The 9,888-nt window shown below is 40.1% G+C and overlaps 1 protein-coding gene across 2 annotated transcripts in view; it reads right to left on the reverse strand.

Annotated features, from left to right (window-relative positions):
- dennd2b (DENN domain containing 2B) overlaps positions 1-9,627 on the reverse strand; it is a 73,234-nt gene extending 63,607 nt beyond the window's left edge. The window contains exon 1 of one of the 2 annotated variants that reach the window (XM_034296844.1): positions 9,499-9,627. The gene's annotated coding sequence lies outside the window, so the exon portion shown is untranslated. Of the gene's footprint in view, positions 1-2,602; positions 2,761-9,498 lie in introns of those variants that run through there. The other variant, XM_034296841.1, reaches the window with a different exon arrangement.
- Positions 9,628-9,888: the final 261 nt, after the last annotated feature.

Below are 9,888 nucleotides of genomic sequence, written 5' to 3' on the forward strand. Positions count from 1 at the left end.
ACTGTACCACAACAATGTTAAAACAATGTAGTGATTGGTGCTTAGATGCACGGAACCATACGGGAAGGTGTTGTGGGTGATGAAGATGGCACAATCAGAATTAGTCTCTGTGCTGTCCTTTGCCATGACCAAAAAAACACAGTAAATGTGTTTTGACGATTAAGTCATAGCACATAATTTTACATATAGCTATATTGTGTCATGGACCAATACCATGGGATGCATTTCTTAAGTTTGGCAGTCATGAAATTAAGCATGGTGTTTCCAATATTAGCTAGCTAACTTGTCAGCTTAGTGAGCTGATGTCATCTTAGCTAGTTAACTTAATTGAACCAGGAAGTAAAACTACACAGGAGACCTAAAGGTATAAGGATTCTTCTAACCAGTAGAGCTCCCATTCAGTTGTGATTTCTGCACCAATGAGCAGTAATTGATGAAGTTTCAGTTGTCAACATCCGCTCATCTAGTTAACATCTGGTAAGGTAGCTAACGTATCCAAGCCAACCAGTCAAACTCACCATGAAATTAAAGAGAATGGAGTTATAGATGCAATGAATAAGACATGTTGCCAGATTTGCATCTCTGATAAAACAAGAATTGCGTAAACAGGCAAGAATGTCAACTGTCGCACATCACCTTCCAAGGTGAAGTGGGAAACTTCACTGACAGATAGTCCCCATGGCTAATGAGGTCTGAAGACAGTGTCGTTTTTAATGTGTTTGAGTTGAATGAGTGGTGACGAAGGAAGTCTGGTTCTGTAGGTCCTGCTAGCTCCACAAACAAAAACAGAAAGAAATTGCTGGGAAGCAACTATAAACATTTCACACTGGCACCAAAACAATTGTACTATCACCAGCAGCATCACTTCTTTGACGGAGATCGTAAAAGTTAGTTACCAGGTAAACAGTGTTTATACCCCTTCCAGGTCAGGGGCCTGGCCAAAGCACTGTGAGCGCATTTGTAAGGTTTCTTATTGTTAGTGTGAATAGAAAATGATACATATACATATTATAGTTTAATGTTACTTAAATGAAACGCGGGGCTTGAACCAGTGATCCTTTGAACACAATGATCACGGTCACCCACAAGGAATTGTTACCCTCGCCCCTCAAAAAGCCACCATCAATGGAAACAACTATTTCAAGGTCTCAGAGCAAGTGACATAACTGACTGACTAGCCATTTCCCACCCGTTATACGCCCCTCTCTTTGACCTCCTCCACATCAACTCCAGCAGCAGGGCAGAGCCCAAATGAGTGATCCAGGTCACTGCGTCAATGTAACAGTTTTGCTAGGACTGCCCCACGCAAGGGCTCGTACTAGTGATCCTCTGAACACGATGACCACTGTCACCCACAAAGCAGCGGTACCATCGCCCCACAAACGCCGCAGGCCCTTGCAGAGCCAGGGAAACCACTACTTCAAGGTCTCAATGCAAGTGACATAACCGATTGAAATGCTATCAGCAGTAACTGACTAGCCATTTCACACCCATCACACTAGCTAACGTGGGTTTCCACTAAACTGCCTGCTGCTATTACACGCATCAGGTACTGCCAACTGTTATTCAAAGGAGCTATTCCCGGGAAAACATGCTAACAGACAAACATTTGCTATAATTTAACCACAACCAGCAATCATACTTTACCCACCTGTTGTTTTACCATAAAACCCTTACAGATCTTCTACTGCAGGTTCAAACTCTAACCTTTTTGTTTTATGTGCTTCAAAGTCTGTAATATACCTATAGGCCTAAAGGATGTACAACAATCAAATAAAAACATCACATTTTCTGGTGCTCCTAAATTGGATCTAGCGCTCCTGAATATTATAAGTTGTGGGTACCAGTGCTACCAATTATTTATTTGTAAATTTTGCTCTCTGCTGCTGTTATGAAGCACTGGCCAGAGAACAGAGGGGCCTCCCAATCTTTCTGCTGACAATCGAGTCCAGTCAGAAGGAAAGGTCATTGTTCATGTGTACAATAGACAGTCTGTTTGGGAAAGGTTCTAGAAACAAGCTTGCAGCTGTAGTCTCTCCCTAGTTGCAGTGATAGTGATTCAGGAGTTAGACCTGAAATAAGGTCTGAAGAATAAACTTCAAGTAACAGACGCATACCCCAGGGAGAAAAAAATGTAACCCACATTATAGGACATCATGGTCTATGATTATGGTTCTCACACAACTGCATTAGCAGGCTAAATTTGACTCGGATGAAAGCCTCGGGACTTTTGTAACTTAACTCCTCCTTCATAATGTAAACTTTAGTTTGGCATACTTTTTTGCCTTAACTCACTGAATAGGCCTCCGAAAAATTTATAAATTTCATGGTTTTGTCACTCATGTGTTCAACTGAAAGTGCGACAAGCATTACATCCCCGAACTGTTGTTACCAAATACGGTCTAATTCCCCCGCAATAATATATTGTATACTTTAGATTTGCTAACACATACAATCCCAGATCCGCGAGATGAACTTGTGCTTTCGAACGGAGTATGGCATTCGGATACTTGGTTGCAATTCGCTTTGTGCTTTCTTCGTCAATTCTTTAAGAAACTATGTTTAATAATGTTACAAACTTCAAAATGCGAACCGGCTTTACCTTAAAGTAGCGCGTCATTTCCATTATTTCCGTCACTGATTCTCCCAATCCCGTTAGTTATATTGTACCGATTTGACGGATACCGGTTGCCGTTTTCCCACTAAACTGCGAGTCATGTCTTTCCAACCCAAACCTTCTCTCCTCGAGACTGCTGGAGAGGCGAGGGCTGGACTAGTTCCCATGGGGATGGGTTGTTTGCCCCCTACTTCAATGGATCTGGCCCCTTTCCATTTAGTCCAAATATACGCTTGAAACATTTTTTGTAAGGTCCATTTCAGAGGATTGACTCATAAGATTCATATTAGAATGTCATTATCATATTGTTCACGTTACATCCATTAGAATTGATTTTGTTTACTACAGGGTAAACAAGTGATTATTAGAACAAATAGTTTTGGGGAGCTTGATGAGATAGCTATATAAGAGAACCCTGTTTAAAACTGTAATTAACAACTAAATATACATAAGTGTATATTTACTGTGGGAAACAATAAGAACTTCTGTGAGATTTTATGGTTTTGATCTATTAAACTATTTATAATGCAGACTAATAAAATCAAAATATAGCAAGAACATAATGTATAGGCCTGCCTACACACACACACACACACACACACACACACACACACACACACACACACACACACACACACACACGCTACGTTTCATATGCAGAATGGTACTCAGAGGTGGAGAAGAATGAATCCAGTATTTGTACATAATATGTCAAGACAAACCTCTGAAGATAAAGTCAAGGTTGAACATTCAAGGCCTGTGTCTATTAAGGCAGAAAACACGCAAATATAAGCAACCAGCTTAAGCGCATGATTAAGGCTCTCTACAGGGCGAAGGGTTTGTTAAAGATATAATTTGAGGTCAAACTGAATGCCTAACACATAACTAATGACAGTCACCAAAAACATCCAAGCAGTCATGCATATTTACATGAACATTTGAGTGTTTAGACAGTTACCTATTAATATTATGCAAATGTTTACACAAATCCTGTTAATGGTGAAGTTGAAATGTGTCTTAAGTACGTTGTAAAAAGCTAAAATGTGTCTCTTTAATGAAAAAGATATAATAAGATAATAAAATTGCTTTGGGGGATTACATTGAAACACAAAAAGAGTGAACTTTCAAAGATCTCTTAATAGTATTATAATTTTTATTTTATTTTCTATGTGTAATAATTATAGTCGGATATTATACTGGTTGGAGACATACTTAAGCAATCATCCAGATATCAGACCCATACACTGTGAACACATGTAAACCCCTAGAAGTGACAGAAACCAGAATGTAGATTAGCCTGCACTGTGAATCCTGTTGCTCACTGGTTGGTTTTATATTAGCTGAGTATCTCAACCAGTTCTCTCTAAAAAGTTTAATTGCTATAAATGGTTGCTTGTTTTTCTATTAAAGAAATTGGGTCACTCTCGGTTGATTTATATTTTTCAAACATACTGGACAACTGAAGTCATTACATTTAGCACTAAAATTATTTTAATTCAAACATTTATAAAATATAACCACCCACTTTTTTCTTCTTTGTGTTGCTCAACTTAGCATGTTCACTTTTGACCAGTGTTCTGCCCACAGTATGTGCAGGAATACATGTAGGGAGGTGGGGAACAGCCGAGCATTCATTTTCTCATCAGTCTCTAGCAGCTTCCATAAGATGGGTGCAGTGCCAATAAGCCAGCAAAAATCCTGGTCAAGAGAGCAGAGTGGAAAGAAGCTTGGTGTGTATTTCTCTAAAAACAATCTGGGTTTGAACTAATAGTTGTTAATGACTGCTAATGCTACAGTGGGGAAAACAAGTATTTGATACACTGCCGATTTTGCAGGTTTTCCAACTTACAAAGTATGTAGAAGTCTGTCATTTTTATGTAATTCATTTGCATATTATTGCATGACATAAGTATTTGATACATCAGAAAAGCAGAACGTAATATTTGGTACAGAAACCTTTGTTTGCAATTACAGAGATCATACGTTTCCTGTAGTTCTTGACCAGGTTTGCACACACTGCATCAGGGATATTGGCCCACTCCTCCATACAGACCTTCAGGTTTCAGGGCTGTCGCTGGGCAATACAGACTTTCAGCTCCCACCAAAGATTTTCTATTGGGTTTCGGTCTGGAGACTGGCTAGGCCACTCCAGGACCTTGAGATGCATCTTACAGAGCCACTCCTCAGTTGCCCTGGCTGTGTGTTTCGGGTTGTTGTCATGCTGGAAGACCCAGCCACGACCCATCTTCAATGCTCTTACTGAGGGAAGGAGGTTGTTGGCCAAGATCTCGCGATACATGGCCCCATCCATCCTCCCCTCAATACGGTGCAGTCGTCCTGTCCCCATTGCAGAAAAGCATCCCCAAAGAATGATGTTTACACCTCCATGCTTCAAGGTTGGGATTGGTGTTCTTGGGGTTGTACTCATCCTTCTTCTTCCTCCAAACACAGCAAGTGGAGTTTAGGCCAAAAAGCTCTATTTTTGTCTCATCAGACCACTACAACCTTCTCCCATTCCTCCTCTGGATCATCCAGATGGTCATTGGCAAACTTCAGACGGGCCTGGACATGCGCTGGCTTGAGCAGGGGGACCTTGCATGCACTGCAGGATTTTAATCCATTACGGCGTAGTGTGTTACTAATGGTTTTCTTTGAGACTGTGGTCCCAGCTCTCTTCAGGTCATTGACCAGGTCGTGCCGTGTAGTTCTGGGCTGATCCCTCAACTTCCTCATGATCATTGATGCCCACGAGGTGAGATCTTGCATGGAGCCCCAGACCGAGGGAGATTGACCGTCATCTTGAACTTCTTCCTTTTTCTAACAATTGCGCCAACAGTTGTTGCCTTCTCATCAAGCTGCTTGCCTATTGACCTGTAGCCCATCCCAGCCTTGTACAGGTCTACAATTTTTTCCCTGGGGACAGGTGTCTTTTATACAGGTAACAAGTTCAAACAGGTGCAATTAATACAGGTAATGAGTGGAGAACAGTAGGGCTTCTTAAAGAAAAATGAACAGGTCTGTGAGAGCTGGAATTCTTACTGGTTGGTAGGTGATCAAATACTTATGTCTCATCTTCTCATCTCATCTTCATCCGCTTATCCGGTATCAGGTCGCGGGGGCAGCAGCTCCAGCAGAGGACCCCAAACATCCCTTTCCCGAGCCACATTTGCCAGCTCTGACTGGGGAATCCCGAGGCGTTCCCAGGCCAGTGTCGAAATATAATCTCTCCACCTTGTCCTGGGCCTACCCCGAGGTCTCCTCCCAGCTGGACGTGCCTGGAACACCTCCCTAGGTAGACGTCCTGGGGGCATCCTTACCAGATGCCTGAACCACCTTTCGATCCAAAGGAGCAGCGGCTCCACTCCAAGTTCCTCATGGATGGCCCGAGCTTCTCACCCTATCTCTAAGGGAGAAGAAAGCCACTCTTCTGAGAAAACCTATTTCAGCCGCTTGTACTCGCGATCTAGTTCTTTCGGTCATGACTTATGTCAAATACTTATGTCATGCAATAAAATGCTAATTAATTATTTAAAAATCATACAATGTGATTTTCTGGATTTTTGGTTTAGATTCCGTCACTCACAGTTGAAGAGTACAAAATGGGCAGTGTATCAAATACTTGTTCTCCTCACTGTGTATAGGCCAAACTAGAATAATTGATGATATTATATGAGTAATAAAGTATGGGCACATTAATTAAACCTACCTTTTTATTGACTTTTAACAATCATTCTTACAAAAGCAATATAAACACATTTGTAACAGTCTGTGAAAGGATCAAAGCTTAGCAGATCTTCAGCTAAGTAGATCTCCAGTAGGAGATGTTGACCAGCCTGTTGCTTCTTACTTTAATAATATTTTTGCTAATCCAGTCTATTTTCTTTATAGATTCCAAGTCACAATACATGGACAATTTGTGCACACTGATAGAAGCCTTTATTCTACTACTTTCTGGAACGTTTTTGTTTCACATAAGAAAAATGCACCTGGGAAGAGACACAAACAATCCAAAAAAGGACACAGTATTTTATCCAAAACACCACTGGCATGAAGTATTCAATCAATAATGGATGTTTGCTTCCACTGCAAAGAATGCAGAAGACTGGAAGGGGTGATAATAGAGCCTTTCATACAGTATCTCCTACATAATGCAATACTTAATCATCACAAACAGACTGTTAACAATTTAACAATAAAACATTCTCTACCCATCTACACCCAAGGCCTCAAAATGCATAGAGTCCTGAGAGTGCTTTAAATTCAAATATATAATAGTTTCAGGCTAGGAACACTGGCTACCATGGAGGCATAACAAAGAATCTGATATTCCTGGAATCCACTGCGTTGTTGAGCAACCATGCCTATGGGCTTTCCTCTGCACCCTATAAGCAATACATTATTCTGCTTCTCTGTGAGTATTACATGAGATAATCAAATACAGTCCAAACCAAAATAAGCGCATTCATATTAAAATCCCCTCCACATCAACGAGAGCTGTTTAACCTTTGTATAAGGCTACTTTCACAACAGAATTTGTCCATAGAGTCTAATCTTTTTTATATGACACAGTGAGGTCATCAACAGTCCATCTGCTACAGCCATTCAACAATATGAAAAAACATACTGATCCAATGTACCTTGCTTAGGATCCATCAGTCATGTTTACTGAAGCCACAAATTCCATAGAAATGTGACAGTATTTTTCTCCAAAACACTGTTGGGCTTCCACCACACCCTTACCACTAAATATTTCTGTGAGAGCTTCTACTCAGGCATCCAGAGAATTGAAATAGCCGTGGGTCATCGGGTCGAGGGAGCTATGGAAATGAGGATGGTCCAGCCTTATAAGAAAGCCAAGCAATCTCAAGTCTAAACTGCTTCTGTCACAGCATAAAGATGTTTCTTAAAGAACAACATGTAACATTTCAAGGCAGGTCCAGAGGGCTCCTTTAAACTGCAGAGGTCAAGTCCTCTCAGGTTGATGTCAGTTAAACACTAATGCCCTAAGGCTGGGGTGTCAAAACGGTTCCTCAGAGGGCCGAGAGACCGCATGTTTTTGTTTTTTCCTATAAATTGGTTCCCAGTTCAGACCTAAACAACCAGGAGGGTAGAAACTAACCAATTAGTGACCTAATTAATCAATCAAGTATAAGGTGAGAGCGAAAACCCGCAGACACTCAGCCCTCCATGGAACCGTTCTGACACCACTGCCCTAATGTTTCAAAGATGAGATTACAAAACACTTCTTCTCCCCATCTTAATCCCAATCAAAATAAACACCAGGTACATTAGTTAAGACTTACCAATGGTTTACCTGAGTGTCATCATGTAATTGCACCTTGCTTCGTTTATTCCTTTGCGGCATCGTAAAAGCAAACTAAAAATATACTGTCACAAGAAAAGCTAATAGTGGCATCTCAGCTATTCTGTGTGTTTGTGTTAAATTATGCATAGTTGTTATGAATGCTTAAACATCAGGCATCACTGGTGCCTTTTGGCTGTATGCTTCATATGGAGTCCATTCACAGTCTGTGACCCATGGAGAACGCTGACACATGGAGAAAAGCTGTCGTGAGACATTTAAAACATCTGCTACTGCTGCCCCTTGCACAAACAATAACATATCTCCTCAGATATAAAGTAACCTCCTTACATTTATTAGAATCTCTAATATATACAAACATACGATTCCCACCTATGTTTTCCTCCACTGTGGGGAAACACCTGCGCAACATTTGTTCAGTATGTTAATGGTAGCTTGGTACAGCTGTCAGCCTTGCATACAGATTGCAGAGAAATGTCCAGCACATTATCTTAATTTTGGCCTCGCCATAACAATCCTAATTCATACAGTTATCATTTATATTTGAATTGACTGTAATAGTAATAAATCATACCAAAGAGCAAAATCAATTTCCAGAATAGGCATGCAGCACCAAGACTAACTGCTCTGCAAGGACATATACACCCGATGCACCCTAGGCTTGCATTTCAGTGACATTAAAAGGTTTATCCTGAGTGCAGCCATAATATTAGCCTGATCACGGCAAGGCCGACCTTGCAGGAATGCAGTCTCTGTGAGCTTTGATTCTCACAATCTGACACTAAGGTACTGATATAAGGAAAAGATAAAGGAGACAAACCTGATCTGCCTATCATTAACAAAAGAGGAACAGTTAAGAGGGCCCTCAAACACCGGCTGCATCCTATTAAAAAACCTTCAAGTATCACTATTTCCTTGGTCATGCAATAATTCAGGTTGAAAGAGTTTTAGGTGAAAAAGTATTTAGTAGGTTTAGTAGTTTCAGTGCTTGTACTTTCTTCCAGAAGGCCTGAGTCCCACACATGCATAAAGAAAAAATCTGAAGTTACATTTGAATAAAAACCTACTACATAATAAATTAATTAAACACAATTCCCACCAGAACTAAATCACCCCATACTGTCCAGTAATGTAATTAGAATGTAACAAAACACGCACATATATATGTATTTATTATAAGCTAATAAAGCCATTGGGAAATAGTAACACATATCAAGTCATAAGGCGCCCCCTAGCTTTCATTCCCAATACTTCACTTAATTTTTGAGGTTACAGTATTGAATAAAACATGTTTTTGCCAAACTATTGTTGCTCATTTTCTGTCAACCTTGCAACTCACGCTGATAAAAAAAAACTTTCTGTGACCATGAAATGTTTATGATTTTCTGCATTGTTATAAAAAAGTAACGCAAAAACTAACATTAAAGTGACAATGTAAGAATCACCTCTTTTGTGACACCAGACTGTCATTTATGAGGTTGATGTCCACACTGAAAAACTTAAAACGAGTATATATGATGTACTTAATGAAAAAAAAGCACAAATAAATGCTGCTTACCTTATCCTTTAAGACCTTCTTAAGTATAATTTTTTTTCAACAATCCATTATTTGAAGGCGCAACGCTACCTCTTGCCGAGTATCCTGATTTCGGATTTTTGCAGCGAGTGTGATCTTTTCTTCATGACGGACTACAGAGGGAAAAGGGGGGAGAGAACAGGAAACGATGACGCCGTCTGGATGAAAGTTACTGAAAAGTGAATAAAACAGTATTGTTTGATATCAGAATACTATAATTGGAGGACACTTTGTCAAAGGTGCCGTTCTTTTCCTTCGTGGCCTAATTGCTAGATGCTGGAAATGATGAATTATGGAGTTTTTATGACGTTATGTGTTGTTGGATTTCTGCATAACAAATTATCCTATATTGATCGAAGGTATTGTAGACTT

Source organism: Esox lucius, chromosome 2 (genome assembly GCF_011004845.1).
Source record: "Esox lucius isolate fEsoLuc1 chromosome 2, fEsoLuc1.pri, whole genome shotgun sequence".
In the NCBI taxonomy this organism is placed as follows: Eukaryota; Metazoa; Chordata; class Actinopteri; order Esociformes; family Esocidae; genus Esox; species Esox lucius.